This window comes from Ursus arctos, unplaced genomic scaffold (assembly GCF_023065955.2).
Source record: "Ursus arctos isolate Adak ecotype North America unplaced genomic scaffold, UrsArc2.0 scaffold_5, whole genome shotgun sequence".
Lineage (NCBI taxonomy): Eukaryota > Metazoa > Chordata > Mammalia > Carnivora > Ursidae > Ursus > Ursus arctos.
Window position 1 is genome coordinate 39,564,254 of NW_026623067.1, and position 17,565 is coordinate 39,581,818.

At 45.0% G+C, this 17,565-nt stretch overlaps 1 protein-coding gene and 1 non-coding gene across 9 annotated transcripts in view; both read right to left on the bottom strand.

The window, feature by feature from the left end:
• Nucleotides 1-17,565, bottom strand: part of FGF1 (fibroblast growth factor 1) — a 94,166-nt gene that overhangs the window by 30,160 nt on the left and 46,441 nt on the right. Inside the window, exon 2 of one of the 8 annotated variants that reach the window (XM_026499024.4) lies at nucleotides 9,061-9,134. The exons of 6 other annotated variants lie outside the window; for them this stretch is intronic. The gene's annotated coding sequence lies outside the window, so the exon portion shown is untranslated. Of the gene's footprint in view, nucleotides 1-2,166; nucleotides 2,425-9,060; nucleotides 9,135-17,565 lie in introns of those variants that run through there. One more of the 8 variants, XM_044384192.3, reaches the window with a different exon arrangement.
• LOC113255426 (small nucleolar RNA SNORA36 family) lies at nucleotides 917-1,043 on the bottom strand. The gene has a single exon (XR_003316299.1). It is a non-coding gene; the product is annotated as a small nucleolar RNA SNORA36 family (small nucleolar RNA).

Below are 17,565 nucleotides of genomic sequence, written 5' to 3' on the forward strand. Positions count from 1 at the left end.
CATGAGGAGTAAGAAACATAAGCAGAGACACACACATTCCCAGGGATCTCTTCCACTCCATTCTTTGTTCCGTGGGTTCGGGGTCTTTAATTCTCTGCAGTGCGGCTTATCCACCCCTCAAACGCGGACCCCCATAGAGCATCATTCACTTGGAGGTCAGGAATTATTTTAATGCTTAGAGAAAACACTTTCCAAGAGGAAAGCCTGTGCGCTCCCCAGCACAGCGGCACGCTCTGCAGGCCTCCGTCCTGTCTGAACAGTTCTGGTGCTCCTGGGTCCGGAGCGTCCTACAGGCTCTGGGCCAGCCTGAAGACCTCCACACTTCCTACATGCACGTGTGCTTCCTGCAGACTGAGTCTTTGGAGCCCTGGGCTTCCGGCCAAATACAAAGTGGTTCTGCAGGGGCTCTGGCAGCCCTCCTCCCGTCCCCTAGGCTGCTCTCAGTGATGTGCCTCCAGCACTCTCTTGAAAATGTTGTGCAAGTTACAATGTCCAGAACCAGCCCACAAGGACATTCTTTTCTCAGAGACAGCAGACCTTCCAACTCGTAGGAAGATGGTCTGTTTGCTAGGTGTTTTTTTTTCCCTCCTGACCTACAAAATTTGGCTTCTCCAAGCTCAGTCTTTTGAAGTATGTGTTTGTTATCTCTTTGGAAATGCTAAGGGCTTGCCCTACTGTATGTTTCCCAACAGCCTGTTCTGGACATACCCAGAAATAATCAAATAAGCTCGTAAATCATAAAGTAGTGACCTTTTCTTGAACATTTACTATGTACCAGGTACTGTCCTAAGTGCTTTGCATACATTATTTCAATTAATCTTCAGAGAAGTTCTGTGAGGTAGGCATTGCTTTTCCCTTTCCTTCTTCCCTTCCTCCCTTCTTTTCTTTTCTTTTCTTTTCTTTTCTTTTCTTTTCTTTCTTTCGGCTGAGAGATAAATAAATAGAGTAATATTTTCTATGTAATCATCTACCCTAGCCTGGTCATGTCCCAAAGTTTAATTAACTGAACAGGGAGGCTGCCCTGAACTGAACTCAAGGCATTGCTTTTTTATCCCCAGTTTGCAGCTAAGGACACCGAGGCTTGGAGAGTTTAAACAGTTTGTCTAAGGTCACGCAGATAAATCATTGTTAGAGCCGGGATCTGAACATAGGGTTTAATGACTGCAGAGTCCATGATTTTAATTGCCAAAGAAATACGGGAAAGAGACAGAGGCCCTTTGGATGACTGATCCTTAGCTTCTCTATTCTGTTTACTCTGTCTGCCCTCCCAGCCCCCATAACTCACGCAGCCCCCATCGACAGATACTTGTGTCTCTTGAATGGAGTCTTGGCAGACTCAAAATGGCCCTCTTTCTCAGCGCTATAAATACCCCATCAGCAGTTTATGATCGTCACTGTGATGCTTCCCCAAGATGACCCAGTGGCAGTCAAGTCCCTCCTGGCCTTTGTCACAGTAGAATCAGTTGCCTTTGCTTTCATAGGGCTGGGTGGGGCCAGAGCCCCCTGGGGTAACTGAGTGGATAGTCCTACTTGGGACGGGGCTGGAAAGGCCAGGAAGAAGGGAAGTTCTCGTAGACCTGGGTTTTGGTTTCTGCTGTGTCATTAACTATTTGCATGACTGGGCAGGTCATTGACCCTTCTGATCTCAGCTGCCTCATCTGTAAAATGAAGCTATTATGCATACTGGTCTCGTCCCAGTGCCACAAGGGAGGAGTAGAGCAAGGCAGGCCTGGGAAGGGCCTCACAAGTAGTTAGTGCCTAGGAAATAGAAGGTGCTGTTATGGTTGTTACTAAGAGCCTCTGGTTTAAGGCATTGGTTATTTACATTTTTATGGCACTTGGAGTTTCACAAAGCATTTTATATGAGTAAACAGGCAACTCTGGGTGCCTGTTGTGTATAGATCCTACATGAGATACTTGATAATCATTTTGTATTTTCTCTTCTTCCTATGACGTGGGATAGATGAGCCCTTTCTCTTTTTCTCTAGCCAAGAGAAGTGTGACAGAGGCTGAACAGCTTATCAAAGCACATCTTTGCCTGAGCCAAGAGCAAAACCCTGAGCCCCAAGACATCAGTTTATTATGTGACCCCTCTGTTGGGCAGCCTCATTTCCAAGGGCCCCATGCTCATTCAAAACACTGAAGAGTAAAAAGGACAAAACTCACATTTCTGCCAGACAGATGATATGCAGGCGTCTCTGGAAGAATGGTTAGCAATCCCGGCATGAGGTTTTGTATTTAAGGTGCTTGGATACGAAGGAGGATTGTAAACCCCGTGGAGCTCGTTTCACATGTCAGAGTCTATTCTGGATCTTGAAAGTGGGCCATGGAGGCCCCAGCTGTGCCCCAGGAGAGCTACATTCCTGCAGAGACTTCTAGCACTATGCAGGAAGCAGGCGGGGGAGCAGGGCCCAGGATTTGCAAAGGGACCCAGTGGGTGTCTCCGCCAAAGGGCAGGAAGAAAATAATAAGCTGTCCCAGCGCCAGCCTGCCAGGGCTTAGTTTTTGCAGAACCTACATTAGGACAGTATAAACCTTGTTTCCTTTTGCATGATTTCTTTTTAAGGACTTTGGCTATTTTTAGAGGTTCCTTTCCCTTGCCAGCTCTCTTTGATCCCACACAAAAAGTCCAAAAGGGACCTTTCTCCCATCTGCACATTTTGCCCTGTTTCAGCAGGCCCGCTGGCCCCCGTGGTCCTGTGACCATGTCACTGGTATTCCACACACAGCCCTACCCACATCCCAGCTGTTGGCAGGAACCAGGTGGGCTTTATGGGGAGGAGATGAAGTAAGAGAATATCACTGAAGGCCCCGGCAAGGCCTGATGCTTGATAAGGGACGAAAGAGCTTGGCAGTGTGTTGAAATCTTGTATCCAAGACGGTAAACTAAGAGATAAGTCTGCCCCTGGTGTTTAGCATCTCCAAGAAGGTGCATGTTGCACATTGCAAGCATAGGTAGGTACCAGAAACCTTGCCAGTACACTCATCTGTCAACCGTGGCCTCTCAGGGGAGTTTGCTTTCAAGTTGGCAGGTAGTTCAAAGCATGGTTTGCTTTCATTCCTTCAACTCCTCACGGTTCCTCTCCTTGTTTATTTCTTTTTTCTGACTGACCTTTCAAAGCCATTTATACCCTGTACCATCCACTGCTCCTCTGTCATGCTCTTGAGATCAAAGTGCTACTCTGTTGGGTGGGGTTGTTTGAAAAATGGAGAATTTCTACATTATTGGCCTATGAAAGTAGATTAGGCAACAGGAGGCAAGAAGAAATGTCAGAGGGACTTCTCCTCACTTTGCTAGGCTGCCATCTTTTTGCGCATAATTTCTGCTGGCTTTCAAAGGTCCTGTATTCCTCGGTTTCTCCTTGGTATTTGCGGGTTCAAGGGGCTCCTCGGGAATTCCATAAATCTAGACATTTAGATGAGCCCACAGGGGTGGGGCGGACAGAAAGCAGAACATTTTCCAGTGTTTTCCAGTATTGTGTTCTTGACCCTTCAGTGGTGGGAAGACCTTTTCGATAGATGTGTTTGGGTAGAAAACAAGTAAATGGTATTGCTTTTCGAAACTGTCCTCGAGAGGAGTAAGTCATTAGGTTGTAAAATTTCACACTTTGTGGTGGGAGTTTGGTTGATTTGATTTGCAAAAATTCTTCAGACAGCATTTTCAGCAACATAAGTATTATGGGAAGCAGGATACCTGCCTCCCTGAGTCTAATTGTGTCGGGCCCACCCTATCTAGGTAGCTCCCCTCACTTCCCTGTCTCTACTTCTATAACACATGATAATTTGTGATCCTACGTATGTGTTCGCTTACTAGTTATTGACTGTCTCGTGCCAGCACACCTCCCAATACACACACACACAGTAGACTATATGCCTCACGAGGACCCACATTCAGGTTTGATTTGCTCACATATGACAGTACCTAGATGTGTGCCTGATGCATAGTGATTGCTCAGTAAACATTTGGGAATGAATGAATTAAAGAAATATGTTCTTAGAAAAGCTGTTTGGTTTAAAACACCTAACTTGCCAAAAATAATCCCTATGGAAAAGATGATGTTTAAGTTTAGTTTCCTTTCTGCACAGGTCCATTTCAGTGTGGTAATTAGAGTTTGTCGGAGAAGAGTGTTTGCCAAGGGAGTTGGAATCACTGGTAATCCAGGTAGGACTTTTAAGGAATAGTATGGGACCCGTCACTTTTCTTTTCTCTCATTTTCCCTTCAATCTGTACATCCTTTCTTTCTTCCTGTATTCACTAAATGCTAACCAGGTATATGCCAATCATGGTAAAACAGGGGTAATGCTACCTCACAGGATTGGTGTGAGGATAAAATTAGATCATTGTATTTACCAGTTTCTGGCAAAGTTCCTGACATATGAAGAGCCTGATAGATATTAGCCATTAGCATTATCAGAAATATTTATGGAGCAACTATGATGCACTTTCTGTCTCAGAGTCCCCAGAATCAGGAAAAAGAAGAGCATCTGTACCACCAGGGGGCTTGTGATGATTTTTGTTGTTAGTTTTCTTTGCATAGTATCTCTTGGTTTACAGGTGGGGAAGGTCAGCTAGCCAGAACAAGAGAGAGGAAACGAACAAAATATCAAAATTTTGAATACAGAGAGGATCAATATTACAGACGTTTTCCTTTTGCCTCAGGCTCCTTATGTGGCTTGGCACAGCACTGTTGCTGATCCTGTCTTTTTAAAAGAAATTTGATATTTTGTTCATCAAGGATTATTTTGCCCTAAATTTGATTTTTTAAAAATATTGCACTAACGGGGTGCCCAGCTGGCTCAGTTGGAGGAGCATGCGACTCTTGATCTCGGGGTTGTGACTTTGAGCCCCACATTGGGTATAGAGATTACTTAAATAAGTAAATGAACTTAAAAAAATATTGCACTAAAATGTTATTTATTTTGGTTTCTGAGTAAATTTTGTGCCCAACGCAAGTGCCTCCCTTGCCTCACCTTAGTCCCAGCTCCAATGCTAGTAGAATTCCTAAGCTCTTATGGCCAAGTTAAGAGCTATCAGATTTATGTCATTAGTACCTACCGTCAACGCCTAGTCCAGTCCACAGTCTTAACTTCTGAAATAGCCTCTCTTGTCCATGTCCCCTCCCATCATTTTTATACAGAGTGAGAAGGATCTTTGAAAACCTACATCAACCCCTTGCTTGTAACCTTCTGTAGCTTTTTATTTCCATAAAGTAAAATCTGAATCCTGCAAGATCCTGGATGGCCTGGCCTGGCCTCCCACCACTCCCTCCCTTTGCCCACTGTGTCAGTCCTTCCACCCCTGTCTTCTTTTGGATCCTTGAGTCTAGTATGGTCTCTTCCACATGGCTGCCTTCATACACACTGTTCACTTACTAGCACTTTCTCCTCGCTGGCTCCTCCTCGCTCTTCAGATGGCAGCTGAAGCCACCTCCTCAGAGGTCTTCCCTGAACTCCCAATCTAAGTTCTGCTCCCACCCCCGCCTCCATTAGTCTCTTTTGTACCTCCTGTTCTTTCCTATCCAATGTTTCCGGCTGTTTGTAATTAAGTATATATCCATCCATGTGTTGGCCTGTCTCATGTCTTCCGCCCCCAGTAGACCGTAAGCTCTTGGAGGGCAGAAGACATGTTTATTTACCGTCTTCTCCCCAGCCCGTAAACAGTGCCTGGCACAGAGGGGATGCCTGATTATTTATTGAATAAAAGGGAATGAGTGAATAAATCAATCTTCAGCTTGCAAAATCTTGACCTTGGGACATTCTGCTCTTTGTCAACATTTGCTCTTCTAGAGCAAGTGTTTTTCCCCTAGATTATTTTTTTTTGAAAAAGTGAAGCAAATATAGAGATAATTATTGATTGTCACTCATCAAGTCTCTGCTCCCTATCACCAACATCCTCCTGAGAGCCTGCTGCAGGATTCCTGGGAACCACAGGGAAGTAAGTCCACTAAACCATTTGAAATGCTTTTATAAAAATAGACCGGCCTTGACCTTCTTCCTGGGGAAGTGCCTCTTTCCTCTGGACAAACATTGCAAAGAAGAGTTATCTGCTCTTAGAAACCTCCCACGTCAATCATCCTCCCTGCAGGATTTATCTGGACGTGGAATCCTGTTCGAAATGGTCTTCCAACTGCCTGGGTCATCACCTGAGCAAATTGCACACTTACTGTTTCTGTGCTGTTGTTTTTATACGGCAGCGACAAGATAGACAGGACTCAAGGCCTGAGGGACCTATGGGGACATTCCAGTGCACACTGATATGCCCTCGGGGGCAGTTGCTTCCTCCCCAGAGCTTCACTCCACTTTCCTTTGGACTGCAGTACAGGAGTGCGGGCGGCATCATTTTGATGGCTATCCCCTTACCAGATTCCTTTTTTGTGAATTTTATTTAAACTACTGATGTGTGGTTTTACCTAAAGTTCATTTCCTTGTTTAAAGGAAGTTTCTTTCTCGAGTATTCACGCAAAAGCTTTCCATGAACAGAAAGCAGTCCTCGAGATAAATACAGTGGAGGGGCAGCTGTGGTTGGCTTCTGCTTAGGTGCCGCTTCCTGCCCCTGTGGCCCTTCCGCTTGCAAAGAGAGGAAAGCAAGTGACATAATTGCACCAAGCCAAAGCCTTGACTACAGTCATAATAACCAAAGGAAACTTCAAAGTGGGCTCCCTTTCTCTCTGCGTGTGATTGAGAGATATCTTCATCCCACTCAGAACTTCCGTATCAGCAGGGCACATGCCCCTCCTTTGGGAAAAGAAGGGTTAATAGTTAGGGTCTATTGCTTTTCAACAAATAAGCAGAGGATGTCAGTCAGTCCCCTTAGGAGCCCTCAAATATAAAAGAGGGATAGAAAAAAAAGAAAATACAGATAAACGTCAACAAGAAGCCTTTAAAGATCTTCCTTGGGGCGCCTGGGTGGCACAGCGGTTAAGCGCCTGCCTTCGGCTCAGGGCGTGATCCCGGCGTTATGGGATCGAGCCCCACATCAGGCTCTTCCGCTATGAGCCTGCTTCTTCCTCTGCCACTCCCCCTGCTTGTGTTCCCTCTCTCGCTGGCTGTTTCTATCTCTGTCAAATAAATAAATAAAATCTTTAAAAAAAAAATAAAAAAAAAAAATAAAAAAAAAAAAAAAAAAAAAAAAAAAAAAAAGATCTTCCTTGATTCTATCAGCCAAAGATAACTTCTGTTAACATGTCTATTCATAGAGATAGAAGTCTTTTACAAAGGGCCTTATACATAGGAATATCTCAGATTTTCTGAAACAAAATGACAGCTTTATGCCTGCTTAGATTTCTGCATTGTTTACCTGATTCCTATTTTGCTGCTATCTTTATTTTTCATTTTTCTTATTTTGGCTTACTTTTACTTTACTTTGCCCTTTTATTTATTTACATTCTTTTTGAATGTGGGACTCAATCCCAGGGCGCTAAGATCATGACCTGAGACGCTTAACCGACTGAGCCACCCAGGTGCCCCTACTTATTTATTTTTGTGCAGAATCTGAGGTCATTAATATTAGACCTTAAAAAATGTTTTTTAATATGAGCAGCTAAAAGTAAAAGTTTCCCTTTAATAATTATTTTAGTTGCCTCCCCAAATTTTCATGTGCTATATTTTTGTATATTGTTCAGTTTAAATTAATCTATAAATTCTCCTTATTCTATGGATTTTCTTTTGATGGATTATTTCAAAGTGTGTTGTTTAATTGAAAATATTTGTAGTTTTCCTAGTTATGTTATGGTTTTTGATATCTGAGTTAATTACACTGTGATCAGAGAGTTTATTCTGTATGATTTCAATTCTATTCAATTGATTCAGGCTCGGTCTGAAGAAAGTAGAATCACGTGATTCCACTTTATAAAATTACATATATATAAACTGTTTTATAATCTGCTTATTTATAGCCAGACTTGACTAAATACGCTAGGATTTTTTTCCTAGTCAATAAACATAAATCTCCATCTCCATTTGTAATGGCTGCAAAGGATTACAGGATTCCATTTTGTGGCTGTGCAAAACTCTGTGAGCTAATCATCTCTTGTTGGACACGTGGTTGTGTTAGTCTTTGTCACTGTTATAAACAAAACTGCTGCAGTCATCCTTGCACCCCATGTGGTTACTTCCCGGGGAGGGTTTATGGACACGGAATTGCTGGGGAAAGCACGTGCATTTTGTTAAGGTTTTCACTCAAAATATTCAGCAAGCTTCTACCTATTATGGGTTTAAGTTCCATTTTTACTCCTTGGCTTACATGGGCTTCCTTTCTGATTTCTCTGTCAGCTCTTCAAGGTAGAGGAGAAATTAATTTGAAAGTTTCAGACCCGCTGACTTTGGTTTCAAAGTCACCTCCTAAAACGGGAGCCTTGCTCCCCTTGCCTCACGGTGCTCTGAGGATGCGCAGCACCCTTCTTGGAATTTCCCTGCAGGCACTTCCGGACACGTGACCCAACCCAAGGGTTGCTTTTCCAGTGTGGGCTTGGGCGCTTGGCAGAGTCCATTGGGCCAGGACTAAGGGGGAGCAGAATGCCCCGAGGCAGCATTGGCTGCGGGCAGCCTTGGTTGGAGTTGTCTTTAGACTGATACTTGTACCACTTTTCTCCTCTTCTGCACCACCCTTAGCTCTCAGCTCTGACCTCTGTTCAAAGCACACCTCCTCTCTAAATCTCCAGGTATAATCTCTGCATAATCCAGCAATTCCCAGACCTCTGGTAAAACGGCCTGTCAGTGCTTTATGCCTGTCTCTTTAATCCACTGTCATTTTGTAAATTTACGGTAAATTCTTGCAAGGGGGACCTCGTCTCCCACTTATTACATCTGGGACTTTGGTGCCTGCCACAGAGCACAATGCATTGGAGGAAGTCAGTAACACTTACTGAAATAAGCACCTGGTTCATCTCCCAGGCGGAGGTGAGGCTGGGCACAGTCAAATAAAAATGGCAGACAACTGAGAATTCTTGCTCGTGTCGCATTCCAAATGGTGTGTGTCCTTGTATTTAAAATAAGAGACAGCCAAGATACAAGTTAAGAAATCACTGTGATTCAGACCGACGGATATTGTCTCTGACTCACCCTTTATAGATAGCTGTGTGACTGCAGGCAAGTCGTTGGTGCTCTCTGCGTCTGTTTCCTCACCTGAACGGTACCTGTGCGGGGTTGTTGTAAAGATCACACTCGGTAAGAGCATGTAGATAGCACATAGTAGCAGCATGTGATAAGCCCACCGCAAATGGGATCATGACTGCCTTTCATATTTTGGGAATTCACAAAAGAGCCAGGCTCCCTCCTGGGTTGGGGCTGTGGAGCCTCTGCTCCCCTATTCCTTTCGTGCCATGGGGGGCCGTGCCGTGAAGGCTGCCTGGCTTTCTCTAAAGCGCGCCGACTCCGCCTTGCAATAGAGGAGAGAAGTGGTTGCTTTGCTTAGAGGACTTTGCTTTCCTTTCCCACCTCTTGAGATCCAGGAAACAAAGCTTCTGCTGAGTTTTTAACCCCAACAGGTAAGACTCACCAGGGGTCACAGGTTGATTGCTCATTGTTTCATAAAGCTGTATGTTTTGCACTAATTCTTTTGATTTTCTTAGGCCTTTTCCATTTACTTTGAACAAGCTTTTCAATACCTGACTCTGGGGACCCCAGGAACACATCCGAGTTCCTTACCTGAGCTGTACCTTATGTCAGTGGGCACAGGGCGAGACTCTGCCTTTGCCTTCTGGGCTTTGTTCCTCAGAGAGGGCCCTCCCTGCAGGGGGGGTGGGGGAGGGTGAGCCTGCGAGGGCCCCTCCCCCTGGATTTTCATTCACTGGACCTGAGTTGGGGCTGGCACCTGCAAGCTCAGTACATCTCCCCATGGGATTCTGATGCATGCCAGTGACAACCCCTGGCCTGGGAAATCCTTTCTTTCTACATCAAGAGAGAGAGATAAGGAATTCAGCCAGAAAGGGAGAGGCCAGCTTGATTATTTTTCTCCTTTTTAGCAAAGTCACTGAAATATCTCCAAATCTAATCTCCTTGTTTTCTTTAAAAGCAGTGGCCTGAGGGACACTGCCCATTTTGATATGTTTATTTTTTTCTCTTTCTTTCCATTGTTCATATTTCCTTTACTGAATTATTGTTTGTCCTTGCTGGGGGGAAGAAAATAAAACAGAAGGTAAGACAAAATGAGTGAAGGCTCCAGGTCCTTCTGGCCTTGTTGTGCTGTGTGAGACTGGGACAAGAGAGCTGCTTGTCTCTGCAGCAGGGGCCACGGGCCATGGGCAGGCACACCAATGCATCTTGACCTTATTTGGATTGTCGCAGAGCTCTGGTTTACTGACCATGGTGGCACGTGGTGGCATGGCCCATATTTCTCGGAACTGAACCGGAAACCAGTTGTGAAGAATTAACTGAGGCCTAGTCACAATATACAATCCCATGATAAGAAGAAATCAGGCCTCCAGAGGGAGAAAGGTCATTTAGCTAAGGAATGTAATGAGGTTCTGCTGTGTTTGTGTTTCTCTCTGCCTCCTGTTTTAATCGGTCCAGTTGTTTCCGACAGTTCAAAGATTGGAGTCCTCGTTATCCACTTGATGAGCCACCATGCCAGACATGAGGAATATAGTGGGGAACAAGGCAGATGCAGGAGGACCTCCTGAAGTTCGCATTCTAGTGGGTAAGGCCCTCCATAAAAGGAATTCCCAGTGAACTGAGTGTTGCAGAGAAGACCAGGATACTGTGGGAGTTAGATAATAGGTGACCTATGGAGCCCGAGAGATGGGAAGACTTCCTAGAAGAAGTGGAATTTATATTCCTAGTGAGTAGAGAAAAGAAGGTAGCAGGAAGAGCATGTGCAAAGGTCCTGAGTCCAAGAAGAACATGTTTCACTTGGGGGAAAAATAATCTGCTTTGGATGAGGGGAGATGGCTGTGGCTGGAGATGGCAGGGTCAGGCCATGCAGAGTTCTGGAGACTTTTCTCGGAAGTACTGTGGAAAACCACTGAGCAGTGTGGTCTGGGGTGTGACATGATCAAATTAGCTTTTAAAAGATGTCACTGTGGCTGCTCAGTGGAGAAGTAGGGGAGGTGAGGCAGAAGCAGGGAATAGGTGCAGTAGCCCAAGTGAGGGGCAGAGGGACCTCAGATAGGGTGATAGATGTGGGCCTAGGCCAAATGTGGTGTCCATTCTTCCCAGCTTCCCAGCCAGGATATCCTGGATCACAGGCACAGTAGCCTTCTCTGAGAGAGATGGCAGCATTCAGCCAGGGCATGGTACTGAGAGGTGAGAGAAACTTGGATTTTAAATTCCTTACTGCCACTATACCAGAAACTACACTTTCCACATTTGATGGTGCTGCTTTGAGAATGTGGGTCTCACTGATCTTCACTAGCAGATTTAGAAATGAGGCACCAGGGCATCGTAACAGATGACAAATAATGCTGGGGAGCCAGAGTGTCCTCGCTGCCTGACCTGCCAGTCTGAGCATTAAGGACTGTTGTCCCTGCTCCTGTCCATCCTGCTGTGACTCACCAAATGACTGGACAGATCGTCTCTCCCTCAGTTGCATGTATATGACCTCAAGAACTGAATTTCCAAGTCATGCTTTTATACTTTATAAAATATACACGATAGTGTCACCTCTGAAGAGTTTTAAGGGCAGGTCAGACAGCCTGGAGGGGAGGGAGCAGACCAGCCAGCTCTCAAGACGCCTCCTGGTCTTACGATGCCTTGGGGCCTGGTGACACTTAGAGGTGACAGCTGAGGTCATCTTAGGGTGCTTCATTCATTCACTCGGCAAATGGTTATTAAGAATCTACTGTGTTCCTGGCCCTATTCTCAGATGGTGAATAAAGCTGACAGTGTCCTTACCCCATGGAGCTTACATTCCAGTCATTTCCCAAGGCACAGCCAGTGACCCACACTGCCTCCACGCTCTCTTGGTCGTGGTCTTGAATAAAAAGGCCCATGTTCCCTGGCATCGGACCCTTTAGTTGCCACTAACAAGAGTGAGCTTCCATTTTAAAATGTGCCAAGCTAGCCCTCACCTCTGGGCCTTTGAGCTTGCTTTCCCCTTGGCCTGGGGCTCTCTTTGCCAACATTGCCTCCCACCCCCAGTACATTCCTACTTCTTCAGACTTCACTTCAAATGTTACTCAAATAAGCCTTCTTTTACCACCAGCCCCAGGACCAGGCCCAGCTCCCTCCCCATTGGGGGGCACAGGTGTCCCTTATCCTTCTGTTCTCTGCTGGTGCTGTTTCCTGGACTCTTTCTCCCTCTCGACTTTGCTCCATTAGGGCAGAGCCCTTGTCTGTAGCGCTCAGCTTTGTATCTCTATTGCCTTGCAGATATCATGGTACATATCATGGTACATAGTATGTGCTGACTAAATATTGCTGAAAGGAATGAGGGCAGGAAGGGGATGATGAGTTGTATTGTGCTGCACAGCGTATCGGTTTTACTAAAAAGACCTGCACTGTGCAGAAAACCCCTCATGAACCAAAGCCTGAGAAACTGCTAATTGCCAGTCACCATACTGAGCCCCAGGATGCATATATTTTTAAAGATTTTATTTTTAAGTAATCTCTGCACCCAGCATGGGGCTCGAACTCACAGCCCCAAGATCAAAAGTCACATGCTCTACTACCAATGCCAACCAGGCGGTCCCAAGTCTGAATATTTTTGACTGAGTACATCAATATGACATTAATCCTACGTTTTCTAAAACCATTGATCTCTCCCTGCAAAAACTAACAAATCAGAGAGATGAAAAAACCAGAGAAGGGATGAGTTGATCTATTACTATTCATTAATTCATTCAACAAATACTTATTAAATACTATGATTTATCAGGCACTGCGGACATGGAGGCAACAGAAAAGCGCGTCCCTGCTTTCTTGTTTATTTTTATTCCTGTAGGGGGAGATACTGCATTTTTAAGAAGCGAACAGCTAAGACAATGTGAAACAGTGCCAATTCCTCTCTAGGTCCACTGAAATCAGATGCCTGGTGGCCAGTGGCCGGAGAGGGGGAGTGCACCAGCAGGGGGAGAGTGGTGGGGGTGTCTCGGAGGAGGTCACACTGAACTGTGCCCTTTGAGGATGAGCAGTTGTTCAGTGGGTGGGGTCAGGGATGTGTGCAGAGCCCTATGCATCCCAGTGTGTTTCACTGGCCGGAGGAGACTGCTTGAGCCTCAGGAGCAAGGAGTGGGCGCATTTCGGGGAAGAAAAATCAAGATGCTAAACTTTTTTCCAGTTGTTAGCCCAGAATAAGCAGAAGACTCAAAATAATTCGCCAACTGGGGGGAGGGGCACAAGAGTTAATATAATCTTTTCAAAGGACAGATGCTTCTCTGAGGGCCAGTGCTGCCTCTATTCGGAACCTGTCCTGATCCTCACCAAGTTCAAATTCATTGTTTCCTCCTGCAGCACGTTGGCTTGCACTGTTTGTGGCAGTCACTACAGTCTACCCAGCAATTACAGTCATTTGCATCCTCTGCTTGGCCTCCCTAGTGACTTTTCAACTCCTTGAGGACGGGGATTGAATCTTACCCACTCCCTTTCCCCGTGGACACACTCTTATCTTGCACTTAGTAGATGCTCAGTGGATATTTGCTGACATTTATTAAATCGAATCACTAAGATTTCTGGCTAATATTTTAAAAATATACCTATTTAAAAGAGTCTTGGGGCACCTGGGTGGTTCAGTTGGATGAGTGTCTGCCTTTGGCTCAGGTCATGATTCCGGGGTCCTGGGATCGAGTCCCGCATTGGGCTCCTTGCTTAGCGGGGAGCCTGCTTCTCCCTCTCCTGCTCCCCCTGCTTGTGCTGTCTTGCTATCTCTCTCTCTGTCAAATAAATAAATAAAATCTTAAAAAAATAAGAGTCTTAATTTGGGCAATAGGCATGGTAATTCAGAGCATAAAACTCTCGAGGGAGACCCGCACCCAGATGGTTCTAGTCGAGAATGTCCGATGCCTGAGGCTTTCCAGTGAGGATGGCAGGATAAGAAAAGCAAGTTGTGGGGGGCACAGGAAGAAGCAGGGCTGTGAGGACTAAATACTAATTTGGCTGTTTCGGTCTTGGTGGTGGTAAAATGCCATTGAAAATCAATGTACGGTCCCTCCAGCACAGTGCCGCAGATGTCCAGGCTCGCTCTGAGATTGCCGCTGCCTGGTTGGTTAGTTGGTTGATTTAGGGGTTCGTTGGGGTTTCTTATTTCCTTGGTCATTTCTTTCTTCCAGTGGGTTCATTTTCCATATATAAAGAATGTTTTGTTTTGATTAATCTAGATATATGTAGCTCAAATGTATCTTTAATTATCATTTAATTCGTATTTTTAAAGTTGAATTAGTGTTCAAACTGGAATTTATATCACATGGAAGTTTGGTGTCGCTGCTGGAAATATACCACCGGCACCAGCTGCCACAGAAGGAAGAATGTAAAGTAAGATTGATCAAAATATAGCATGTTAGGAAATTAAAAAAAAAAAGAAGAAGTGTAGAACTATAAAGTCTTATTTATTTGTGCCGTCTTGTGGAGTTAGAGGTTATCTCGTGATTTCATATGGTGGCACTTGAGTGTACTGTTATTCTAATTTTCATAGATGAGAAAACTGAGCTCTTGAGCAATGAAGAAATCAAGTAACTCCCAGAGGTAGGAGGTCTTTCGACCTGAATTATCATTTAGTTTTTGATTTGCAAATAACCTATGTGAAGAGGACCCCAGGAATTTCATGGAGCTAAAAAATAGAACAGATGGTAGGGCCAGAGATGATGAACTATTAAAACATAAATTTAGGTACGAACAGTTTGCTTTTGTAAGTAAAGATAACATCTAATGAAGCATGGAAACACAAAGCGAAAAAGCAAGGGGAGAAGGGAGCTCTGCACTGGGGGGAGTGAGCAGAGGAGCTTGGCTCCCCGGCCCCACAGGGCTCCCCCCTGCAGTGGTGCAGCCTCAGTTCAGGCTGAGGAATGGCCCAGTGAGAACAGCGTTATGTGGAGACAGGGAAGGAAAGAGAGGGCCCGAGTGCTTTGCTTCTCTCTTGGCTGTAGCTCATTAACGAAACTCAAGTTCATTTTCCTTGTCCCCTTGGACAAGGTTAAAATCCTGACGGAGGCCCGAGGGGATCGTCTGTGGGGCCTTTTCGGGTTCAGAAAACTCACATGCAAGCTCCTTTGTTTACATCAGCAAATCCAGCTGCATCGTGCAAGCGCTTGACCGGCCACTGACTCTCAACTCAAAACAGATGTCTGGGCTGCACAGAGGAAACATGCAGGGCTCCTGAACTGGTAGGACTTTGTCTCGATGAGTGCGGGAAGAGGACAAGAGATGGATGGCACTGGGTGTGCCAAGAGCTGACAACCACAGCGGTCTACCAGACCTGGCTGTGGGCTGGCTTGAGCCACATGGGCTCTGGGACGAGATACTCAGCTGCATTCCTGCCCGGAAAGCGAAGTTTCTGTGTGTGTTGGGCTGGGGCGGGCCGGTGGGGGGTGGGGGAGAGTTTGAACTGCCTTTGGCGGGGATTTCAAAGGAGGTGAGGTCCCGTCCCCTAGGCTCGAGAAGGGGAAGTGGGATCAGAACCAGGATTCCACTTGGAGCTCAGTTCTAGAAATCGCTCTTCTAGTTTCTGTCTGCATAACGTTTCTGAATGTTACCCATACGGTAGATGATGAAATAAATCGATCCCGATAAATAAATGGTTATCTAATAAATGATGAGGTTACTCATTATATTAGACATTTTTCAGGTAATGCTTACTGGTTAGAAATGTCAATGAATGGTGAACAACCAAGTCCTCCTTGAAGAACCAAGCATTTTCACATATGCTGTACGCAGTGTATCCTAGGAAGCCCCATGTCATCGACACACTTAGTTGAACAAACAGGCCTGCGTTATATACCGTGCTCTACTCTGTGCACAGATAGTCACGTAGTAGATTTGCAAAATGGAATACTCTGAAACAGATTTCCTTGAGGAAAAGGATGAAATCAAGGCACTAACAATTATTTCAGATATGAAGAAATGATTTTACAAGACAGTACGACATATATATGTGCGTTGGAAAGTGAGAGTACAAATTATACACACCACACACACAAAACACAAATACACACATGAATGTGACAACAGCCATCATTGAATGGTAAGGTTACAGATGACTCTTGTTTTCTTCTATTTTTCCATATTTCCCTCATTTTTTCCCACAAATACCATGTATTATTTGTGTAATTACAGAAATTTCTATTTTTAAAAATCTATTAAAAATGCTGTATATACCTCTCACCGTAGTACTACTAAGAGTCAATACCTTAACTTACTGCTACAAATTCCTCACTCAAGGCTTCCTCTAGGTAAACAGGCCTTTTCCCCGTCAGATAAAATTTGAAAATTTCTTGCTTGGGAGTAATGGTTATCTTTAAGATTCAATATGGTACCCACGCAAGAGGTAAGAGGTAATGGACTAGGCTTCCAATCTCTTATGGCATACTTAGCACAGAAAAAAAATGATTTCTCATAACATGACCGTTTTTCTTCCTCTGGCCTTTCCGTTCCTGTGGCTCCTGTCAGCGGACTCTAGTTACGGTAAAGCAGATCTGCATTTGCATCCTGCTCCACCATCTGCTAACCATGGGGCCTTGGCCAAGTCATCTATAATCTTTGTGCCTCCGTCTGTTTGTCTGTAAACTAATAGGCTTATTATGAGGAGTAAATGAAATTCATGTAAGCTCATGTTAGCGCAAGTAGTCAACGTTGGCTATTATCATTATTATCTCCTTGGCTTGTCCCTGTCGTCTTTTCCAACTATGATATGGAGAACATTTTTCTGAGTTAGCTGGTTTTTGGGAGTTCAAGGAATCCTTTGAGAACTGGGGCCTTCCAGAATGGCCCCAGGAGCCCTAAAACAAAAGGGAAAGGCTTAGAATGTAGTTCGTCCTTACCTGCTGGCACTGGGCTTGTTTCCTACCAGAAGCTTCAAAGTCTGGTTGAGCAGCAAACTTCACTCCCTGTGGAAACCCCTGGGAGCTTGGCTGCCTGGCCCCATTGCCTGCTTCCCTCAATAAGCCGGCGCTCTCTTTAAGCTGTTCCTTTTGGTTTCTGTGACTCAGACTATCTTAGGTCATTCTGAGACAGGCTTCTCCTCCCTACCTTCCCTACTTCTACCTGCTGTCCTGGACATTTGTCATCCTTTTGACCGCCCAGTATCTGAAGCCACATCCCCTATTTGGGGGATTACCCACCCCCCACGGTCTTGGTCTGACTACACCCTTCCTGTGATATTGGACCACCACATCTTCTCAGTGATTCTTTGGGCAACCCTAGATTCTCTAAATTCTCTGTTTATTAGCAATCAAAGTCAATTTTGGTTGCTTTTACAAGTAAGAAACCTAGCCAGCTCCTACTCTGGCATAAATCCTTCAGCTGTTAGTGCTTCAAACTCCCTGAGCTTCTCACGTCCTATCATTTCTTACACTCTACTGGTTATGACATCTTGCTATAACTGTCTGCTCATCTTCCCCAGACTGTTAGCTCCCTGAGGACGAGGACGAAAGCCGTCTAGATCACTGCAGTATCTCTATCATGGAACAGAGTGCCTGGTAC